A 24,561-nucleotide genomic window follows, 5' to 3' on the forward strand; every position below is an offset into this window, starting at 1 on the left:
CCCAGGGAAAGCTGAACTCCTGCTAGATCGGTAGTTTTCTTCCATATTGTCATTTGGGGCAGGGGTTGGAGATGCAACAGTTCATGAACGTTTTTACTGGAAATTAATCCTAGCTTAAAAAGACCCAAACAAAACCAGACACAGCATTATAAAGATAGTGTTGATGACAAATGACTATTGAAATGCAATTGCTAGACTTTTCTTCTGTTGCTTTAGCTGTGCCATCATGTTTCATGATGTGGATAGGAACTGCAAAGGGAAACAACCATTTCTGGTACCAAATTGCTGTGCTGACTCCAGCTGTGAGCCAGTAATTGGGTTTTTTTTATGTGAGGCAAGAGAAGATGGGCACATTTTGAATCTGTTAAAGTGTAGTACAGGCTGGCCAATCTACTTGAACAATCCCAGGCTAGTTTAATGCACAAACAGCATGGAAAAACTGTGATTCCTGTGTACTGAATAGATAGCTTCAGCCTGAGGGCTTTTAGGAGAGTAAGAAGGTAATAGGTATAATAGTGCACTGCAGTACTGGCGTTATAAATCGCCATCAAACAAGCATAATTCAAGTTTATATATAAGTAGGAATAACTGGTTTTCAGCTGACTGAATATCTTGGGATATGTGTAGTTTGGTCTTCTATGATTATTATCTTTCCCAAGATGTACAAAGTCCCTGATTTTCTTGCCAGACATATTTACTACGTTGTTGTACTGAGCTCCCACTATATGAATAATATCTACCTAAAATGGGAGACTCTAGCTGATGGGGTGGGGGAAGGATTCTCTCAATGTCTACAGTATAATTTTTGAGTTTTATATGAATAATGACTGCAAGGCTTTAGGTGAAAATTTCAAAAGTGACTCATTGACTGGGAACTGTAACATATCAAAATAATGGAAATGATCTGTATCCAAAGTACCTAGCTTCTGTTCATGTTCACCTAGTAAGTTTGCATCTGTTCAGAGAAATTCCAGTGGTCCCATATTCAGTCTTGCCCTGAGTTGGGTAAAATATCAATGCTTATAAATATCTAAAAGGTGGATGTCAAGAGGATGGAGCCAGACTCTTCTCAGTGGTGCCCGGCAACAGTACAAGGGTAACTGGCACAAACTGCAACACTGGAAGTTTCATCTGAACATAAGGAGAAACTTTTTACTCCTTTGTAAAGGTACCACAGCACTGGAACAGGCTGCCCAGAGAGGCAGTGGAGTCTCCTCCGGAGAATTTCAAAACCCACCTGGACACATTCCTGTGCAACCTGGTCTAGGTGAACCTGATTTAGCAGTGGGGTTGGACTAGATGATTTCCAGACACTCCTTACAACCCCTGCTATACCATGACTCTGTGATTGTGTGAAGTATGAACCACACTGGGTTACTAGCTCCAGTACCCAAGAGGCTCTCAGACCAGAATCAGATGGTGCTTGGTAGGACTACTTAGAGCACTGACCATACACATACAGGAGTATGCCTGTCACATGGTTGCATCTTTAGATACCTGAGTCCCTAAAAGTCAGGTTTGCAAATTACTTTTAAAAGAAAGGTTTAGATTTCCCAGCAATGTAGTTCTTGGTGATCTGTGGAATGAGAAACACTCACTACCATGCAACTGGAGACATTCATTCAGGCACAAATGGGTGGCTGTGGTGGGGGCATGTTAGTCCCGCCGGGATGAGAAAGTGAAGCTATGTATCAGATGAGAACCAGTATCATCTGTAGTCCTATCACTAATGACCAGCAGGAGATGTTTCAGAAGAAGTTTTAAGTTTAATAATTTGCCCAAAGAAGAGTTTGTGTTAATGCTCCTTTCCCTGCTCTTCTGGCTTAATGAAAGGCTTATGCATTGAAGTATGAAGGTTTCTATCCCTTTACACATCTAATCCTTTCTTTACATTTTATCTCATCCAACAGTGAATGCATTCATTTTAGTGGCTAATGTTTCCTTTCAGCCCTTTCAAGTTTGTATCTTTTTAATTCCACTGGATGAACTCATGTTCTTAAATAATGAAAAAAAAAGTCCTAAGCAGGACTTATCTTCTTCATGCCATTTATTATTTTTCATGAAGATCTATCATATCCTTTCTTCATGCCATCCCTAAGCAGGTCTAATCTTTTCAGTTTCTCCAGAAAACAAAATCTTCTCTCTCAGCCTCTAACCATTTACACTGCCTATCTCCAGGTGCATTTTGTATCTGCTGTATCTATTTTGCAGCTGAATTCCCAGAACTGAACAAAGTACTCCAGATGCAGCAAATAACAAATCTGTGGGAATTACAGTATTTTCTGTCTGAGATTTTCTTTCCCACTAGCATTTTGTTCAATGCTGCTGTCCACTGGGCTTTCCACAGCAATGCTTTTCTGAGCAGTTGCACTCTATAAGATCCCAGTGAGTTGTGTGAATAGCACAAACTACACCATCCAGAGTTATGCTTTCCTAGTGCTAATCCCTTTAGCCACTGTGGTGTTTATTCAGCTACTTAGGTTAGGCTTGTCTTCACCATCTCTGAGGATCCTCTTCAGTAAGCAGTATTATACACCTAGAATGTTGCCACATCATTTTACCTCATTCCAGATAAATAAGACTTTAAACATGATCTTTTAACTCATGTGCTTCCTTAAGATGTCATGTTGTCACAGGAGGCTGTAAGCTTATACACTCAAAATATATAAATGCTGCCTCACAGAAGGAGTACAAACACAGTCAAGCATGTCTATAATGGCACTGCAATTCAGCTCAAATATTGCCTGTTTCTCAGCAGGCTGCTTCACTGCCTTGTTCTGAGTACTTGTGGTATTTCAATAGAGCACTACACAGTGGAGGGTAGGGACAAACCTGGTCATGCTGAAAGCCAACCAGATAGTAATGTTTCCTTTCTGACGGTTTTGAATGCTCAGCACCACAAGTCTGGATGATAACAATTTTGTTAAATGATCAGCTGCAAATCTGAATATATTTATACACATTTGGTTTTCCTTACGCCAGTATCTACTTAATGTGGTAAAAAAGGAGAACTAGGAAGGCTGGGAATCCAAGTGTGTACCCCAGATACCAGAGGCACCTGTTAGAAGCACCTGACAAAGCTGGGGAGGACCCTGTGTCTGTCTGGCACTCTCTTTTGTGCTGCTGTAGCTTTGTCTCCACAGGGCATCCAGAAATCTCAGGCAAAGGTATAAAATACACATTTCTGCCCAAGGGGAAAAAAAAACCACATATGTCTCAGGAAATACACTTGATAGATAGCCTCCTTTCACAAAGTGAGAGCCTAGGAGTTCATCCCCTGTTTCAGCATATTCATACTTTATTGCTTCCTTCAATTACCATTTCAACTAATCTTCCAGATTCAAAAATCTCTGATTTCCAAAAGGACTGCTAGCCTATAGACATAGAGAAATTGTTTTTGCACTGTCTCCTGGCAGAAGGATGATGATTATCACGTTATTTAAAATTTATATTACACACATCTATAAGGCCACAATTAAATTAGGTCCCACTGTGCTTGCCACTACCCAATTGTTTAACAATTCCTGAAGGCATTCCAGGCCCTCTGGAAAAACAGTTAATTCCAAGTGAAAACTCTTCAGGGCAGAAATTACCTACAGTTTTGCCTGGCACTGGTGCAGCCTTTACTCTGCACCTCAATCCTAATAATAATAATAATAGTAATGACAATTAATATTAGTATTAAATATTGTTACCTAAGTTTTACCACAAGTTCCTCCCCACCTTTGTTTAAATATCATGTGCTAATAATGTGTTTGATTCCTTCATTTGAAGCATTCTTTACTTAATGTTTCAGTGCTGTGCTGAGGATACTTTGCTCTGTTTACAGGGAGCAAAATGTCCAACGGAATAAGCTTTTGGTGGGATGAATGGTTTTTGGAGCAAGGACAAAGAGCAAATAAAGAGGGGACACCACCAAGAGCTGTTCTCCTGCTCCACAGGAATGTTAAGATTTGTTCAATGTTCCACAAAGAACTCCTTCAGTACACTGAGTTACTGGGAAATATCCTTCATGCTGAGAAAGACGCACATGTCACTGCTGAGTCAGAAGCTGGCAATGGTCATATCAGCACATACTTCATTTTTTATTATTATTAATATCTGTATGTGTGTGTGCACCCCCCTACGCCAAAGAAGTATAGGTTCCCAAAAAAATGTTGCCAGAAGGCATTCTAGTTGTAGATTTTAAGTGTTGTCTGGGAGAAATAGGGACAAAATATCAAAACGAGAAGGCAAGATAGCTTAGTGTTAAAATGTTACAAAATATTTTGCTGATTTAATATTGACTTGCTAGTGCAATGCAAGAATTTACTGTCTTTTGTGTTTCATTCTCTTCACCATACCTATAGAAACATCAGGACAGTAAACCCCCCAAGCATTTGCACATTTGTATTTACTGCCCTACTTTGTAAATGCTGTTAGAAAAGTTAGGATCCAAATGACATTAAGCTAGATAAAATTAAATATATTTCAAGCAAAGACTGGACAAAAATGCCCCAACAGTAAAACACTTTACAAGCACTTGAATGGTGAACTGGCTGAGCCTCTTGCCTTAAGGATACAGGTGATACCCGTCTACAAAAATGGCTTATCTGTTAGTAAATATCATTGTAACCTTGATAGGAAAAGTTATCTAGAAGGCACAGATATCTGCATGGTGCTAAGACACATCCGATTGTGCCTACCTGTGAGTCTTTTAAGATATCACACAATTGTCTCAATTGTGCCTTCTGGAATTGCCCTTCAGCCTAGAGAAGGAAACATGTTTCTAAGTCTGTGTGTAAAACTGCATTGAAGATTAAAAGCCCCAGTAACACGTGAAATAGTATCTGTACTCAGGTGCTTTGTGAAGACCAGATAGTAAGTCTTTCCTATAATTTTTCTAGCCTTTCCTACACTTCCACCCAGGAGAAAGTGATATGAAATTCTTTTGTAAGATAAACGAATAGGCATTAGAGCAGCAGCGTTGTGTTTCTTGCTGTCAAAACAATAACCATTTCTATTAGCACTAAACACTCTCGTTTCTAAATCCCTCAAGTTAAAAAGCATCCCCCTTTTTCCAAAAGGTTTCAGAATATGAATTGCTCTCCAGCTTGCTTTTTAAAGGAGCTATATCTATTAAGAATACTGTTACTGCATTTGATTAAAAGGATGGAAGTATATATAGGAAAAATGAGAACTATGCTACAAGTATGTGGCACATCTTTCAACTCTCTAATGTTACTCTCCATCTCACAGCAAGCAAATTCGCTATGAGGCAAAATAAAAAAATTAATTCAGCCCTGCTGTGCTCTAACTGGATTTATTTCTCTCTTTTACCTCTAGAACTAGTACTTAGCATGCAAATTAGATAGATAAATATGTGGTGACCCCCCTGTCTTTCACACCCAACCTTCTGTCTCCCTCGTTTGTGCTGTCATTGTCATTTGGCTGTGCTGAGGTCTGCCAGCAGTTCTGCTGTAAGCTGTGCTGTTTTGTGAAGAGCTCCTGTGGGGGGTCTTTCTTGTCTTTGGCAAACTCTTCCTGAAGAGTGTTTTCTGCAGTGTGCCAACAGCTCTTGGCACCAATTCGTCAGCTCACAGTGACTTGCAGTGCTGATACTTAATAGTCATCCCCTGTAGCTTAGCAGTGGCAGTAGCTGAGATGGATAATGCGGCTTCTGAGCTGCACCTTGCATGTTTGGTTTCTTCTATTTGGCAAATTTAATCAACGTAAACCAGGGAAAGAGAAAAGCAGCAATCCATCTTGCACTTCACAGGCTGTTTTGTCAGCTTTACTACTACTGAGAGAATGTTTTAAGGCAAGAAATTATAACAGATTCAACAAACCAATACCACTAAAGCCTTCAGTGGACAACGAGGAAAGGAAGAAAGGAGGTACTGGCTCAGCTTTTGTCAGTCATGCCAAGCAAGGAGAAGGACCTGAAGATGGGTGTCAGTGACATGCACACCATGGGCTGTTGCTGTAGGAGAGCATGCCATCCTTGACTCTCCTAAGTGATGGGACACAATGGTATATCCTAACTAATGGGCCACTTTACCCTAATCCATTCTCAGCCTTTCCCTCCTCATCCTTCCCACTACCACCCACATCTTCCCCTCTTGTTTTCTGCCTGCACAGCATTCAGGACAACGAGCCCTGCTCCTCCTCATCCTTAGAGTCTGCTGCACCAAACAAAATGCAGCGCGGCAGACCAAAAGCCCACCGTGACCTTGGATTGTGCTTCAGCAACCACGAGCTGCTGTTCACATAGGTCCCAGCAGCAAGTTCCCACACCGAAGCAGTTCCTCATCAGAGGATGTGGAGCTCAATCACTTTTACAAAATTAAACACTATTGCTCAAAAAGTTTGATCCCGGTTTTGTAGGGCTTTTCTGTGTGATGCTCTAGGACCAAATGGGCTAGTAAAGGCAGGGGGGCAAGAGTGGGAGGCCAGGTCAAGCCCGGCCATTTCATGGTGTGGCCGCTGCCCAGGGGTCCTTCATGTGAGTGTATCCTACTGTGCGCTTTCGGGGGGAAGTCTCGCAGAAGAGGTAATCTGAGTTCCCCATCGTGGCCCGGGGAATCAGGTAGAGGTGAGGGCGGCGAGACGCCTGCCCACCCTCTTGCCGGGCTGGGCGGTGCCGAGGGCTGACTGCAGGCGGCGGCGGAGGAGGAGGAAGAGGCCAGGATATTCCTGAATGAACGGCTCCCTCCTCACCCCACAACTCCTCCCGCCTCCCTCCCGCCACTCGCTTCGAGGCGCAGCCAGTTTCTATAGCGACGGCTCTGATCCGCGGCTCTTCCGAGTAGTAACAAAGCCGGCTGCCCGCTGCCGCGCTGGGGCTGAAGGGGGACGAGGCTCCCTCTCCCGCAGACACCCCGCCCGCGGCGGCCCAGACAGGTATGGAGCGAGGGGCTCCCCGCCAGCCCCGGCCGGGGCGGGGTGATCGCCATGGCGGAGAGGCTCCCTCGCGAGGCAGGCGGCAGGGCTCGGGGACCTGCCGCCGGGTAACGGCTGCGGGAGAGGCTCCTCCGGGAGCCGGGCGGCGGCGGGCGTCGCCTGAGGCGCGGCTCGGGGCGGCTGATGGGCGGCGGGCGCCGCCTGAGAGGCGGCTGAGGAGAGGCAGAGGGGACGAGGGAGACGCGTCCGTTCGTCCCTCAGTCCGCGTCTGTGGCAACAGATGGAGAGCGGGGAGGGTTACTGCAGGTATGCACGCGGCGGCCCCTTTCCGACTTCGCCTCGGCAGGGCTGAGGGCACAAGGGCAACGCGTCCGGCTGGCGAAGAACCGGCGCTCGCGGGGTGGGCTCGGCAGGTCAGCTCAGCTCACCTCGCCCTGCTGGCGCCGTCGTTAGGGGAGTGAGTACGGACCGGCTCCGCGCCCTGGGCTGCAACCGGTGGGCTTGGCTTTGCCTTTCCTCCCGGAGCAACTCTTCCCCTCCTCAGGATTATTCTTGATTGTAATAATTTGTTGTTGTTATAAAAATACGGGGTTACGAAGTTTAATTTGTTCAGCTTTATAATGTTGAATAGGATGAGAAGCTTTAAAATACACTACATAGGTTTTAAAAAAATAAATAAATCTGAAAGACGGTATTGAAAAGTAATCAAGAAATTACTGCTTGTTTTTAGGAGTAAGTGTACCGAAATATTTTAACATGACACGAGCCTGTAGCTTTCAAAGTCAGCCTGGTACATTAGAAGACAGAGCTGAGGTAAGATGGTAGGGGTGGTGTTTGCTTATCTTGGGCAACCAAGCTTAGTCAAGAATTAGCCACTCTTAGCTCTTGAGATGCTCATGCCAGAGGGTCGATGAGAAGGTCACGAGCAGGACAGTTGCCTGAGCTCTGTAGAGGCTCAATGAGTAATGTCTGAGCTGTAGTGGCTGTAGGAATCACCATCCCTTTTAGAAGAAGTTTAAAATTCAGAGCGACTTCCCAGTGATAAGAGAAGGCTGACCTTGCATGATGAGGTCCTTAGGAGCAGCCACTATGGTTCATTGCTGAGTGATTTAGGAAATAAACTAGTTGATAGGCCAATCAAAATTGTGACATGTGTGCAGCCAGGAGAATGCTCTAGATTGGAGTCTTCCTGGATATGAGCAAGAAATTAAAAAAGGAAATGGAATGTGAGATTGCGAGATGAGGAGAGTGTGGCTATCATAGTTATTGAGTGGGTGGACAAGAACCTGAAAAGTAATGTGTAATCTAAATATCATATTATGTGATTTAAAACACCATAGATGGGTTATATCAGGGTGGCAGAGCTCAGAGGCTAAGTATTGACTGAGGAAGATTGAGAGGTGTATAAAAATGTTAAATGAGAAGTGGCACTATCAATACCATTTAAGTAAACTGTGAAAATATTTAATAGGTTGGAAAGAAAAGATACAGCTCTCTTCAACAGTGATGAAAACGAGTAGCATATAAAATAGAGAGGCTTCTCTTGCAAGAGATGTGCACGTTTTACATGAGGGTTAATCAAGGTTAAACATTTCTCGATGTAACATGTAAATGAGAAATACAGCAATCAATACAGTGGAATTCAGATCTGGTTTGTTAAAAACAAAACACAGAAAGACAGAATTTCTTTGGTTTATTATTTGCAATGTTTTGCTCAGTGTTTATAAGTGTTTGTCCTTTGCTTCTTTCAGAAGTGTCACCACAGTTGTTTGGTTGAAAAAGTTATAGCCTTCTTATGAATGACCTCTGGTTTTTATGCCACACTGAAAAGCAAACTCTTGAGTTTATTAAATGTGTAAAACCTAGAGACCTCAGATTATCTTAGCATGATGGAAAATAGCATTTCAAGAAGAAACCCTGGGCTATCTGTAACTGAATGCAGCTAGCAGGATGGAAAAGGTCAGCTGTGACTTCTGTTCTCTTCGCTTGATGGCAAACCTCAGAACTCAGTATTACCTTAAAAGCTAAAGACATAGGCAAAAATATTCATGGTTGTGGCATTTCACTCTTGAAATTGTTCCGTGTGGAAGAATTGCAAACTTCAATTGATGAAGTTTATCAGAGAGAAGAACAACATAGTAGTTGAGGCAGTACCAGGAATGAATGCAGTAGCTCACTATGCCCCATAATACAGCCTGAGATGTGTATCTGCTGGTCCCAGCAGTTCTAGCACTTAGATCATGTTTTCACAGACTCTCATTTCACACCTTTCTAATGTTCCTCAGTCCAGACTAGGTTTATTGGAAGTCTGTTCTCAAATTGTCACAAAAGCATCCTCTAAAACTGTGCCGTTTATACAGTGAAATAAGGCCACTGCAGAAGTGTGCTTGCCAGTATTCCTCATGCTGTTACGAGTTTAACCTGTTTGTCTGTGTCCTCAGTTTCATGACTCTGTTTAATGCTTTTGTGGAGATGTATGTGCGCTTGCTGTAGCCAGCAGCTATTTCAAGTATACGGGCTGTGATTTCAGTCCTTCCAGCAAGGTTGCTAAGGAGTGTTAGAAAGCCTCAGAGAGCAAGCTGGGGAAATTCTCCTGTGGCCTTTGCACACAGTGTGTGCTGAAGTGCTTCCTATCCAATATAAACTACTGTTCTGATAGTAACATATTATGAGCAGATGTGTACCTTAGAGTAGTGCAACATATGATAATTGTGTCTTTCTAGTATAAAGAAAACCTTTGCAAGTGAGAGACTGCTGTGGTAAGCTGCAAAGAGCTCAGGCCTCCTGAAAACTTACCTTAGGTTTCAGATTCATTTGCAAGGACACATAAACAAGAACAAGATGTACAGCTTTTAGCCTTCCATAGCTCTGCAATTTTTAAACCCCAGTCCTCTAGTTTCATCCAGCTTGGTTTTCCTGTAGGGATAATGCAGTGCAGCAGTTTAGGCATAATAAATGCCATGATTTAACATACTTCTCCCATTTTATCTTTGTCACTATCAACAGATGAACCCTTTTTTTTTTTCAGATCTGATGGTGCCACCTTACAGCTCAATTATTTTGAAATGAGGGGTATTCATGTGAGTGCCTAACTTGGATAAATTTCCAAGTGGATGGAAGTCTTTAATAACTCTCTAGGCAGAAACCTTTATTAACTCTTCAAACAAGATCTATGCAAACAGTCAGTAAATGTTCAAATTACACAGCAGCAATTTAAGTTTAGTCCAAATAGTGTGAAAACCTGAGATACTCCAGCATCTCCAGTGTTGAGCAGAGACTTAAAATTCATTAAGGGTTTTCCTGAAGTCTCTTGTCATTCCCAGGAAATGTAGCCAAAGTGTAACAAAACTGTGGTTCTTTGAAAGACTCAGGTTTACAAGCGGTCTGTAGCTACCTATTGCATTTTGAAAGTAGCATCTCTAAAGATTACTGCTGCTCCTGCTGCAAAGTTCAGCAGTTGGTGGAGGGGTGGGGATGGGCTGTATTATCTTCCAGTATTCCTGCCTCAATTAGAAGTTGACAAGTTATTACAAGTGTCAGTCTGGTAGAATGAATAGGATGTGACAGTCTGGATATGAGAAGAGCTGTAGGGAAGTTTGGAAAAAAATGAAGATGTATGTGGCTGCAGTGAGAAGCAAGGTGGGGTTTGATGAGCAGCTTGCCCTGGAGTCAAGGGGCATGATGGGAGGGCTACCTGGGACTGGTATGAGGAGTCAGGTTGAGGTGGCACTGGAACTAGGACAGGCTAGTGGAGACCTGGCTAGGAATATCTGTATATATTAGACTGTGTGCTCTGTATCCTCCCAGTGGATGGCCCAGTTAGGGGCTGAAGGCTTCTTTTGTAAACCATAAAGGCTTCATCAGCAGTATCTGTGGCAAAAGGTGTTGACCAGGAAACCCAAACCTTCCATAATAGTTTCAGGGCAGGTGGTGTTCCAGGCAGGGGAACTTATCTTGGCAAGCAGTTCATGGCAAAGAAGAAAACTCATCTTTCAGATGATGGATAGCTTATCTGGAAATCTCAGGCAGGAGATGTGCTCCCGTGAACAGGAAGTAAAGCACACACCCCTTGGTGACTCACAAGCAGTGACCTGATCAGAGTCTGTTTGAAAAATTATCTGACCTTGAATCTTCTTCTGTGAAATAGCTTTATGTGAAAGCATGGCTTGGCTCCTGAGGAGCCTACCCTGCAGGTGTTTACCAAGAACCTGCAGAAGCCATTTGCCGCCTAATACATGACAGGGGACCTAGAGTATCTCCACAGCAGTATTCTGTGATGGAAACAAACCTGCTCAAACCTTAAGCTGATACTGGCCTTTCACTCTATACAATTCCTACCAGTAATTCTCAAAAAAGCCTGAAATGCCTTACCAGTACCTCTGCTACTACTGAAAATACTTAGCTTATTAAACTAGAATTTTATAAACACCTTAAGCAGAAATTTTGAGTAGCATTTGGCTCACCCTCTGTCCAGGTGGAGTGTTGTATAACATCCATGTGTAAGGAGGGCTTCTATCTTCTGTAGCTTTTTCAGTACACTGAATTACACTCATATGCTGTTAAAGTGACAGCCAAATGAAAGTCAAAGACAGACATGCAGTGTTTGGTGCTAGGTTTAAATGGTACAGTGAGTGAGTTGTGGGGCCACAAGTTAAGAAAGAGAATAAAACAAAAGCATTCATTAAATAACCCCCAACTACACTGCACACCAAATGAAGCTTCCTGTGGAGGAAAATGATGTGTGATTGTGTGACTAAAATTGTAACACAGAGTCAATGAAAAGCTGGTGTTTTGTAGTGTTCTAGTACTTGTGTTTGCTTTCAGCATATTGCACAAATTTTGCTGTATCCACTAAATCAAAGAGTGCTTTTGTACCTGATCCTTACTTGCTTTATTCCTGTAATTAAGTTGACTCTCATTCTTAGAGAAGCTAAACAGATAGAGCTCTTTATAGCATTCCCTTGAAGGAGTTTTGTTCGGCTTCTGATGTTTTTTTTTGGGGGGGAGAGGAGGTCTGGCCTCACTGTATCTGTTAGAAACTAACCAGCTCTTCAATATTCTTTATAAAATGTGAACATTAGAACTGTGCAAATACTTTGACTCTCACCAAAACATAAACTGTGGTATCTAGAGGTAAAAAAACAGCTGTATTTCCCTCCTCACCCATCCCACCTTGCTAAATCCATATTGCTGAGATCTCAGAGAGTCACAGAGGGTGAGGCATTTTGTCCCTCCCTACACATAGCTGAACCTGGACCTTTAATGGTTCCTTCCAACCCAAATCATCCTATTATATGATTCTACGTTTTTTCAGATAGTTTGTTTTCTGTTAGTCAGTGCCCCATTCTCAAGGACTGGTTTGGTAACACCAGAATCTGTATCTGATTGTGTTCGGATGCATTTTGTTTGAATGGTTTGCCAAATAATTCTGTCTTCTTAATTATTTACTCTTCTGCCAAATTCTTATGTAATCTGTACAATTTATCAGACATTATTTTACATTTCCTTCAAGTCCACTAGTGAAAACACTTACTCACCTAGTCCTCAGCCCCTCCCCTCAAAACATGCCTATTTGATGATCCCTTCTGGCAGGGTTTAGTGGGAAAATGTCTATGAACCTTTAACCTACAGTGTGGGTTAGGTACCTATCTTACATGAAAAGTCATACCTGTTTCTCTCTCTCAGTCTGATACAATAACAATGCATCTAGCACATACTTTAATGTTAAAGAGGAATGCTGTTTTCTTTTGTTAGTTTCTCATTTGATGTGTATCACTCAAGCAAAGTTGCTTGAGTGCAAGTGCTCTTTGCATATTTCAGTATTCTAAGGTATTTCTCTGTTCTGTGCCACCTCCATGACTGATCTGAAGCTCTTATCCCCCCTATTTGTCTCTGAGATAAGTTCTTGGTGTTTGTGCTATTAAGTTCAAGGTCAACACCTTGAATAATGCTTGCAAAGTAAATGGAAATGAAATATGATCTTAAAAGTCAGATCTCTCTAAAAAGACCAAAAGAGAGAGAGCACCTTCTGACTGCACAGCTGACGTTATTCTTCATTGGCTATAAGGTGGTATTTGACACTTGAGAAGACAAGCACGGGTACCTGCTCTGTTGAAAATCAGCTAACAATGAAAATTTTCATTTCTGGCCCTCTCTGTTAAAAATTGGAAAGAATATATATCCAATAAGATAAAAACTGTCATTTTTATGCTGTAGGTTTCTCTTAGCTTGAAAAATTAACACCTTAATCATAAACTATCATGTTTCCAACAGGACAAAGAGAGAACAGAGGACACACCAGTGATGAATCATCTGTTTTTCTTATCAGTCCTTCAGACACTTGGGTGATGGAGAGATGGATGGATGGATGAATAGATTGGGCCCAGAGCTTGGCAGCTGGCAGGTAAGTCCTTGGAAGCTCACCAAAATATTTTCTCAAGCATCACATCTCTATTTTACATGTTGTATTTTGCCAGATTACATCCTAGAATATAAAGTGTCTTAAGGCAATAGGATCATACTTAAGCATACATCTACTTTCAGAGTGATGTAAGCATGTGTATGTTTGAGTATGTGCTCAAGTAGGGATCTGAAGAAGGATGCTTACTTTGATGGGAAAATAAGGAAACAATTGTTACAAGGCTTAGAGTTAGGCAGAGATGAAAATTAATGGTGTGGAGGTGAACCCAAAAACCCCAAATTAACTAAGTTTCCAGTAAATCTTATGCCTATTTCTTAAGAATAAATGAAATGTGCTTGTATCACTGCTGTGCCCCTGAATGGAGGAACATTGAGTGCAATGGTGTCTCCCTGCCTTTCCCTGGTGTATCTCCCAAGATAGCAAGTTCCACAGTAGTGTGCTGGGCTTATGGATCTGGTAGCACTGCCATTATGAAGCTTCTTTCTACCAATTTATTGTAACATGGCCAAAACATCTGATTCATGCTGAAGTTTGGGGGTTAGGGAATTAACAATAATTTTCAGTGTGTTTATCAGTGTAAGACTTCAATAATGCTTCTTGACATAATCTCATTAATATATGAATTCTCATTGACTCTGGAGGAGGAGGGAGGCATGTCACAAAAACCCATCAAAAAGAACTCTTTTGGGGTCTTCTTTTTAATGCAGTTTTGTTATTTCAGGTGTCATAGTATCAGTCAGGGTTGGAAGGGACCACAAGGATCATCTAGTTCCAACCCCCCTGCCATGGGCAGGGACACCCCACACTAGATCAGCCTGGCCAGAGCCTCATCCAGCCTGGTCTTAAACACCTCCAAGGACGGGGCCTCAACCACCTCCCTGGACAACCCATTCCAGGGTTTCACCACTCTCATGGTGAAGAACCTCCTCCTCACATCCAGCCTGAATCTCCCCACCTCTAGCTTCATTCCATTGCCCCTAGTCCTATCACTACCTGAGATCCTGAGAAGTCCCTCCCCAGCCTTCCTGTAGGCCCCCTTCAGATACTGGAAGGCCACAATTAGGTCACCTCGGAGCCTTCTCTTCTGCAGACTGAACAGCCCCAACTCCTTCAGTCTGTCCTCATAGGAGAGGTGCTCCAGCCCTCTGATCATCCTCGTGGCCCTTCTCTGGACACGTTCCAGCACCTCCATATCCCTCTTGTAATAGGGGCTCCAGAACTGGACGCAGTACTCCAGGTGGGGTCTCACCAGAGCTGAGTAGAGGGGGAGGATCACCTCCCTTGACCTGCTGGCCACACTTCTCCTGACGCAGCCCAGTATGGCTATGAGTAACTTGAACAGCCTTCTGAACTTGGTTCCCTGTTTAAAATTACGTCATCTGCCTATTTTTCTGTTTCAGTAAAGTAAAATTATTCATTAAAAAAAATGTCACTTGTGCCAGTCTCATAATTTGTTTTGAGTTTTAATAACAATATGATGCTTGACTCACTGTCATGTATATAGACAGCTCGTAGAGTGTGTGTGTGTATTTGAAATACTGTAAGTCTCTTGAGAGGATAACAGCTTTTCTGTAGTTCTAGTCCATACACACAGAGACATGCAGGCACATTTATATATGCTGCCCTCTCAAGAATCACAGAATCACCAAGGTTGGAAGAGACCTCAAAGATCATCAAGTCCAACCTGTCACCACGGACCTCATGACTAAACCATGGCACCAAGTGCCACATCCAATCCCCTCTTGAACACCTCCAAGGATGGTGACTCCACCACCTCCCTGGGCAGAGAGAGCTAGAATATTTTAAATTATGCAGATATGCACACATGTATGTTTATATTTGTCACAGACAAATACACCAGAGCTGTAAATAGACATTACATACACATGTGTGGAAATTGCCTACATACAGTGCTGTATATTACTGTATAAACAAGTTCATCCTTATTGCCTTTTGTTTGCCTGTTGCTCAGGAGGAAAAACAATTTCACACACTGTTATCAGTAGAGAGTAGCTGTGGACAAAATCCTATGTAAATGTCCAATAAAGAAGTCTCTCTCCACTGACTGTAAAATAATAACTCGTAACAAACAATCCTGCTGCATATTTGATGTCACCTCCATTTTACTGCTTCACTCTGCACCTCTTTGAATAGCAGTGCTGTGTCTTTGTATTTAGTTTTGTCACAGCTTTTTTTCATTTATGATCTTACCTGAGTACAGAAAACCCAACCTCAATGGAACACAGATAATCTTTTTAAAAAGTGCTTCAGAGAGTTATCCTGGGTGTTTTATTTTGCCGCTTACACACTGGAAGTGTTAACTAAAGCACTGATGAAGAGCAAAAAGAAGCATGAAATAGTGCTCTGACAAATTATAACTCCTGGGAGTTGAAAAAAAAACCAACCCACCCAAAACAGAGTTCAGCATGTTACTGTCTGCATTGAAGAGTAAGGCTAATATTACTCCATTATTTTTGGTCCAGAGCTCTTTTGATCGTGTTTGATCATGTTGCATTAGTCTTGGGACGTTTGGAGTACTGATGAGGGGCAGCTTCAATCAGCATTTGCTTTAATGTTTGTAGATGCATAAAATTAAAATTCAAGTGTGTATGTGTGTGTTACAGTAATGCTCATAGCTGATGGATCAGATTGATGATTGTTAAAACATTAGAAATATCTTTGATGGAGAAGATGCAATACAGCCTTTGCTGTGCAGAATTTGGGGTCTAAACAGATGGAAGGGCAGCAGGTAGAGTAGGTCTTTTCCAACCAAAATGACTCTATGACTCTATGTCAGAATGTTCCAGAGAAGGATATTAATATTAGTTTGGCATCAGCTTTGAGCTGAAATGGATTGAAATTGTTTGCTGGGGTTTGTCTGAGGTTTTAGTTGGTTGGTTTTGATAATTTTTTATGGTAGGAAAGATAGAAGATTTGGGTCTTTGGGGAAAAAAACATGGATTAGGAATAAGAGTTCTTTCAATTTCTATCCTGGCAGTATGCCTGTTAAAGTACCTAACTAACTTCTGTTAAAGTACCTCACTTTTCACTACCAATACACACTGCAATTCTTAGATCAAATTTTCTAGAGAGCACACTAGAGGAGTGTGAAGTGCTCAGACAATAGCCTGAGTCTGAAAGACTCAAACAACCCATATACTGCAAGACCTGTATTGCTCAGAGAGAGTAAACAAATACTGGGAAAGTGATTTCATCAGCATTCATAGCACTAAGCAGTGGCACAGTTCCTGTGAAGCCTGCTCCAGAAATGACGTCATTTGTCCACTGTGACATACTAGGCCGTTCAGACTGGCGCACAAATACTGAGCAGCTGCCCCACACAAATCCAGTTCCATATCTCTAGCAAAAGAAAGACTCTAGTCAGATATATGAATGGTTATTCACCCATCTGCAAAAAAGAAATGCAGTGTGCCAGGCAGCAAACAGCAAGCATCATACATTCACTGATGAGCAAAGTTCCAGTGGGGAAACCACAGAGAATTGTGTTGATAGGAAATGGACAAAGACTGGGGATTTTGTTCCATTAAACCCACTGGTTCCAGCAAGGACACTAACAAAGCTCACTTCCCATCTACAGCTCCAGATGTCCATGAAACTCGGTTTTTTCCCCAGTTTTTATTTGACATAAGCAAAGAATGGCACTGCCACAGACACCAGAGATGGCCCTTGGTCTGCTGGAGGTCTGAGAGGAAGGGAAGTGGTGTATGTCTGCTCTGTGCCAGCTGCCCCGGAAAGACTGATGTTAAGAGTTGTGGACATTGTATTCTCACAGCTGGCTTTTCGGCTCTGGGATATGTCAAGCAAGATGTGCACAGGTCACACCAGTTTCAGGGTTTCTCTGAGCTACATTTGGAACCAGAAAGGGCCATTGTTAAGGAATGGAAGACGATAGAGACATCTTTAATCCCCTGCCTAGACTGAGTGAATTAACTAAATGGTGACTATCTCACACTATGCAATCATTATTGTTCATCATTGTGACAGGCCGGAAAGAGCAAACATAATAATTAATACGAAGCATTGTGTCCCAGCTTTCAACTGTTTAAATGAAGCTTCTCCTTTATTTAAGTAACTCCATGGTAATTCTGTGAGATCTTTTTTTTTCTTCAGTCTTGAATCGGTATTTTAATAGAGACATCTTGTGTCCTCTGGATGATGTAGGCTTACAGGATGGAATGTGTTTGTATGTGTGTTTTACTCTTTCTCCCTCCATCAGTGTCCCTTCACAGTACTGATTGTAGAGCATGGCTGTGACTGAATATTTTTCTTGAAATGTTGCATTAAATGATCTAGCTAAATATTATTGCACACATAGGCTATTTGTAGATGAAAACATTCATTTGTTGATGCAGTGCTCAACGAAACATACTGACTTTCTCTTCTATATTTTCTTTCATGTTGGTTGTGCAACAACCCTGGTAGTACACATTGTGAATTAATCTCTTTCCTGCATCACTCCTCTCTCCCCAGTCTCTCCTCTTGTAGTTTGGTTGGTTGGGTTTCTGGTTGGTTGGGTTTCTTGTTGTTTGGGTTGTTTGAGTTTCTTTGTTGTTTGGGTTTCTTCAAATTGTTTGGGAATTTTGTGTTTTGTTTGTTTGTATTTTTTTTAACCAATTACTAACACTAGTCTTCTTCTCTGGAGACTTTCCAAACCTGCCTGGATGCATTCCAGTGTGGCCTGCCCTAGGTGATCGTGCTTTGGCCAGGAAGGTTGAACCCCTAACATTCTGTGATTCTGTGAACACTTGTGATTGGTCTTGATAGCAAGAGAATTTGATTATACAACAAAATAAAAGAGTGTTCTCTTGAATTTTGCTTTGGCTGGTTCTCTTAATGTTTCACTTCAGTGATTTTACTGATATTTGCAGTATCAAAATGAGTTCCATGTTTTGTTCCTGCATCCTTGCCTGCTTTATCATTCTGTTATTATTTTTCACATTTATTCTCATCAGTATGGTGGGCAACAGAAGCCATATGTAAGTTCTTTTCATAATCCAATTAATGCCAAATTTTCCTAATATCTATTCATGTATAGTACACAACATTTTCCTCACCTTCTACTTTTGCGTATGCTTTAATACTTCCTTAGTTTTGGTGTTGTAACCTAGTTTTTCCTACTGACTTGACACTTCCATTTCTTCCCTTACCCAACCCCCTCATATCTGCTTTGGCTGTCATCCTAAACCATATAATGCTGTCTTTGAAACACCTCACAGATTCACCTTGTCCAGCAACATTCAAACCTCCTCCCTCTGTATGTGCTTCCAGCAATATTCCTTAAGATGCCAACTTAGAAACCATTTTTTCCTAAATTTTCTTTACTTGCACTTATCTCCCTCTGTCAACTCTAGACACAAAACTCTTCCAGGTATCCCTGGTTTAGGTTGGTTGTTTTTTTTTAACCTCTATTTCAAAACTCTCTTCTTTAAGGACACCAAGGCTCTGGGATAGCAATCTTGTATTCCGTGCTCAGTTACGCTCATACAGCATCAGTAACTCAATGGAATTCAGCTCACTGGCTTTGCACAGGTGTAAGCAAGAGTAAGATTTACTCTAGAGTGCTTAGAAGAATTAGTGGGCATTTACTTCAAAGGTCCTTTTGTCTTTCATTTAGATTTAGTACTTAATGATGTTATTAAGGTGTCACTGCACGATGTCTTACAGTCATTGCAGACAATTATAATGCTTAGTGCTTAGTACTTAGTACTTATTACTACTTAGTACTAGTTTTCTAAGTACTAAGCACTTAGTACTACTTAGTACTAGTTTTCTGAGTAGCCAAGTGTGGTGGTTTTAGGGTATGCCTTTAAAAATTTAGTCACAGATTTCAAGCAGAAAAGTAGAAAAATATAAATAAATTACTATTATGTGTAAAAAGGAAAACAAAAGATTATTCTGAGTAAATTCATTGGATAAATATCTGGAATAAGATGATCTGTACCATAACAATTCTTCCTTTTTCTCTTCTCTTCTCTTCTCTTCTCTTCTCTTCTCTTCTCTTCTCTTCTCTTCTCTTCTCTTCTCTTCTCTTCTCTTCTCTTCTCTTCTCTTCTCTTCTCTTCTCTTCTCTTCTCTTCTCTTCTCTTCTCTTCTCTTCTCTTCTCTTCTCTTCTCTTCTCTTCTCTTCTCTTCTCTTCTCTTCTCCGAACCTCTCCTCTCCTCTCCTCTCCTCTCCTCTCCTCTCCTCTCCTCTCCGAACCTCTCCTCTCCGAACCTCTCCTCTCCGAACCTCTCCTCTCCGAACCTCTCCTCTCCGAACCTCTCCTCTCCTCTCCGAACCTCTCCTCTCCGAACCTCTCCTCTCCGAACCTCTCCTCTCCGAACCTCTCCTCTCCTCTCCGAACCTCTCCTCTCCTCTCCTCTCCGAACTTCTCCTCTCCTCTCCTCTCCGAACCTCTCCTCTCCGAACCTCTCCTCTCCTCTCCTCTCCTCTCCTCTCCGAACCTCTCCTCTCCGAACCTCTCCTCTCCGAACCTCTCCTCTCCGAACCTCTCCTCTCCTCTCCGAACCTCTCCGAACCTCTCCTCTCCGAACCTCTCCTCTCCGAACCTCTCCTCTCCTCTCCGAACCTCTCCTCTCCTCTCCTCTCCGAACCTCTCCTCTCCGAACCTCTCCTCTCCGAACCTCTCCTCTCCTCTCCGAACCTCTCCTCTCCGAACCTCTCCTCTCCGAACCTCTCCTCTCCTCTCCGAACCTCTCCTCTCCGAACCTCTCCTCTCCTCTCCTCTCCTCTCCTCTCCTCTCCTCTCCTCTCCTCTCCTCTCCTCTCCTCTCCTCTCCTCTCCTCTCCTCTCCTCTCCTCTCCTCTCCTCTCCTCTCCTCTCTTCTTCTCTTGCTGTTTTTCTTCACTCAGGAGAGATAACCTGCTTATCAGCTGGCTTTGGCTAAGTCTAACTTCTCTGCTCCTTTCTCTTGTCCCTTTTGTACAAGGGGGCAAGGGAGGCAGACGGGGAGAAGCTAGTAACTCCCCCTAGTCCTTGGCCAGGGGGGTCCTTGTGCTCTTTATTAATTGTAAATATCTGTATAACATTGTAAATACTGTATATTTTGTACGTACTCATTGCATTCCATCATAGAGTGTAGATTTTGCTTGTAAATACAGTTTCATTTGCTTCTAGCTGAGTTGGTCTGGCAAAGTTAATGTTGGGGGGGGGAAACTTCAACCCACCACACCAAGTTAAAATCCTAACACCTTAAATGCTTAAGGATTGCTACTGATGCTCAATGGGAACTAAAGTTCTTTCAGAACCACTGGTTTAGGAAGCCAGTGACACCACCTGGTATGATCACAGAATGTGTAACACATCTGAAGCTGTAATGTCTCATCTGCACATGATACCATGTCTGTGTGAGTGTATCAAATACTTCATTCACATAATGTTTGATCAGTATATCTTTCAGACTTGATATCCTGCCAGTGGGGCTGCCACAATTCGTGTATTCATAAATGCTGACCTTGAGATCCTGGCTGCTCCTTTCTGCACAACCCAGTGTATTAAAATAAGTTTATCTTTTTGGGTTAGGGAAGAGTATTGTGCAGTTCTTATGAATTACTAGATTGCCATCATAATTCTTTACTGATGATATTCCCTGGTTGGAATTATGTATTGTGAAGCACAGTTGTTTCCAAGATTTAATAATATGACAATTAAAAAAAAAATATATTTCCATTAAGAGAAAAAAAAAAAAAGATAAATTAATGGTTGATTGTGTCTCCCAGCAAGTCTCCTATCAATTCCATCTGACTTTTGCCTTAGCAAGGATTACAGATTTAGGAACTGAATAAATAAGGCAGTAGCAAAATTTAGAAGCATTAAAAAGGGGTGCATTCTACAAAATGGAAACCAAGAAAAGTATACCATATTCTTTTAGTGCCTAATTTTATTGCCTTTCCCCCTCCTACCCCCCAAAACAGGAACACTGCCTGAGAAAGGCTTGCATATATGTCATTAGAAAAGACCTGCATCCAAGATAAAATTCCTGCTGTCATTTTCCAAGCTGGCTTCAGTGAATAGAATAGAATTAATCAGGTTGAAAAAGACCTTTAGGATCATTGAGTCCACCCAATCATCCAACACTATAATCAACTAAACCATGGCACCAAGCACCCCATCCAGTCTCTTCCTAAACACGTCCAGTGATGGTGACTCCACCGCCTCCCTGGGCAGCCCATTCCAATGGTCCATCACTCTTTCTATGAAGAACTTCCTCCTAATATCCAGCCTAAACCTTCCCTGGCACGGTTTGAGACTGTGTCCTCTTGTTCTGATGCTTGTTGCCTGGGAGAAGAGACCAACTCCCTCCTGGCTACAACCCCCCTTCAGGTAATTGTAGAGAGCAATAAGGTCTCCCCTCCTTCAAGTGTTTTTAAACACATCTTTAGAACTGCTGGCCTGAACTTGTGCCAGGGGAGGTTTAGATTGGATATTAGGAGAAATTTCTCTACTGAAACAGTGGTCAGGGATTGGAATAGGTTGTCCAAGTTGTTGGTGGAGTCACTGTCCCCAGAGACGTTCAAGGACCATGTGGATGTGGCATTTTGGGGCATGGTTTAATGGCCGTGGTGGTCTCAGATGACAGTTGGACTCTATGGTCTTAGAGGTATTTTCTGATTGAAACAATTCTATGAGTCTACTGTAGGGAAAACAACAGGAAGAAGACTTTTTTCTCTAAACAAAGGGCTTTTTTTAAGACAAAAGCCAATGTGATTCGCTCACATTAGATTTGTAAGTGTTTGCATCTTGTTTGGTTGAATTGCTCTTGATGCTGTTCAGAGCTTTTCATTTATGGGGTTGAGTGGGGTCATTGAAAGCTAGAGGCTTAGACATAGCGTGATATTCTTTCATCTATTGCTCCAGAAAAAGAATGCTTCATTATCAGGGCAGAACTGCCACTAGGACTGGCTGAAGTAGGTCAGAAATTTCAGTCTGAATCGTTCAGTCAGAAGAATTTCACCAAGAGGTAGGCACATTCTGTCAGTCCTTTCCCAGATACTCTCATTCAGTCCGGTGGGACTACACTGATAGCTCTCTTTTATCTGAATACATACTATGCATTTTGTACAAGAAAGCAACTTTGTCCTCGGAAATCATTTTTAGATGTGTATGTGGAATTGTTTGTTCAAAGCTGTTAACTGTTAATACGTTCAGCTACTCTCTGCTCTGCAAGCTTCTGTTTGAATTCCTTGCTACAGTTTCATTGTTTGACTTGATCTGGTGTCAAAAGAAAGTGGTGGTTGTTGCTGTGTGATGGCCTTTTTGCAGCAGTCATTTAGTCTGGCGAATCTACTTAAAATAAAATTCACTTGGCAGCTGCTTCTTCCTTGGTCCACCTTTGTCTAATGATCCATCCAGGAGGTCTCATCCAGGAGGTCTCATCTCCAAAGCAACCAGCACCAGAACAAGAGGACGCAGTCTCAAGCTGCATCAGGGGAAGTTTAGGCTCAAGGTGAGGAGAAAGTTCTTCACCGAGCGAGTTGTTTGTCATTGGAATGGGCTGCCCAGGGAGGTGGTAGAGTCACCATCCCTGGAGGTGTTCAAGAGGGGATTGGACGTGGCACTTGGTGCCATGGTCTAGTCATGGGGTCTGTGTTGATAGGTTGGACTCGATGATCCTCAAGGTCTCTTCCAACCTTTGTGATACTGTGATACTGTGATACTGTGATCCATGTAGCGGTGTCCTGTGTTTTCTCCTTCAGAAACAGGAGTCTCTCAGGGGGAAAATCTTGAAAGTTAAATTAATTTTCAAATTTTTTACAACAAGCCTTGGTGTTTGAAGCATTCAGGACATGAATGGGCTTGAGAAAACTGTAGAGGATATCCATACGGAGAAACATTGCCAAGCATGATGTGAATAGCAACACCTGAATAAAGTTTTGAGTAAGTAGGGATGAAAGTCTCAGTTTTCTGTGGTTGCTGGTCCTCTGAGATACCCAGTTCAAGCTGAGACATTCTAAGTTTTGAAATTGAGACTGAAAGGTAAAACTTACTGTCTTCTAGGGTATCTCCTATCCCATTTCAAAATACAGTCTTCTGTAGCTTGGCACTGTGCAGTGAATGGTTACAGATAGGCAAGAGATTGGCACAGGTTGTAGACAAACATCAGCATTTTAGAATCATAGAACTGTTTGGTTGTAGGAGATCCTTAAGATCATCAAGTCCAACTGTTAACCCAGCACTGCCAAGTCACCACCAAACCGTTACTAGCACAACATAACAGAGTGGGAAATGGTGCATAAGTTTGGCTGGGAACTACATATTGTTACAGCTAGGTTGTTTCCAGTACTGCATTTGTCTTAGTTAAATCAACACTGCACTGCAGTTTAAGTGTAGATGTACTCAAAGTTGCAAAATATATCCCCCACAATTAATGTGAAATGCCCCTAAGGGTGCATTTTCTTAGGGTGCACTTTCTGAGAGAGCCCTCCAGAAAAATACAAGCTCAAAAGTCCTCAAGGAATGGCTGTAATCATGGGACTCCAGAGAAGAGACAGAACTGGATTTTAGTCAGTTTCACAGTGAGCTCCTTCTGCCAGGAAGCCAAGGCCATGGAAAAAGGTATATTTTAACTTACTACAAATGATGTGGTCTGTATATGCAGAGCTGTGAAATGTGCCACCTTTTGCACTGTTTATAAACAATGTAGGGTAACAGCGCTATGCTGTCTGTTACATGTGCTGTACAGCACACGCTTCAAGCGCGGAGCTTTCAGTGGGAAAGTAACAGTATAAATACAAACTAATGTTTCTTAGCTTCCAAATAGTACTTATGTAGTCTTTTTTTCTAGATCTTCAGTTCTTTGCAAATTGTAAGCATTCAGCACACTGGAAATAAACATACAGGGGAAAAGGTTATCTCCTAAGGTCTAGTTAATAAAGTCACTTACTGATGCACGTTTCTAGTATCTGCTTTTGGAAAAGAGACTTACATAGCAGAACATTGAGAAACCTCCTACACACTTGCTTAAGTAACAGCAGAGCAGAGGAGATTCATTATTTAAAATACTTTAAAGAAAACTGCCATTTGAAACATCTGGTATTTAAAGATGCTCTTGATTGTGCTTCTTTTCATAGTAGAAGACAAGAAATGTTTCTAATTTCCTGCTTTATTCCATAAGCCTCAGCCAAGCTGCTCATTTGAGATACTGCATAGAAAACCTGATATCCTTGGGAACATCCACTTGAAAAGCTGCTGTGTTGATGTTGGGATTTATATTACATTAAGTGAAATCCAGAATTT

At 42.1% G+C, this 24,561-nt stretch overlaps 1 protein-coding gene across 4 annotated transcripts in view; it reads left to right on the top strand.

Moving 5' to 3' along the window:
• The first annotated feature begins 6,730 nt into the window (after positions 1-6,730).
• The window catches only part of RNF182 (ring finger protein 182), a 31,937-nt gene continuing 14,106 nt past the window's right edge, over positions 6,731-24,561 (top strand). For 2 of the 4 annotated variants that reach the window (XM_068160779.1, XM_068160775.1), the window contains exons 1-2: positions 6,731-6,882; positions 13,156-13,285. The gene's annotated coding sequence lies outside the window, so the exon portion shown is untranslated. Of the gene's footprint in view, positions 6,883-7,136; positions 7,189-13,155; positions 13,286-24,561 lie in introns of those variants that run through there. The other 2 variants (XM_068160778.1, XM_068160776.1) reach the window with 2 other exon arrangements.

This window comes from Melanerpes formicivorus, unplaced genomic scaffold (assembly GCF_026170545.1).
Source record: "Melanerpes formicivorus ecotype bairdi unplaced genomic scaffold, bMelFor1.0.p_v2 SCAF_53, whole genome shotgun sequence".
Classification (NCBI taxonomy): Eukaryota; Metazoa; Chordata; class Aves; order Piciformes; family Picidae; genus Melanerpes; species Melanerpes formicivorus.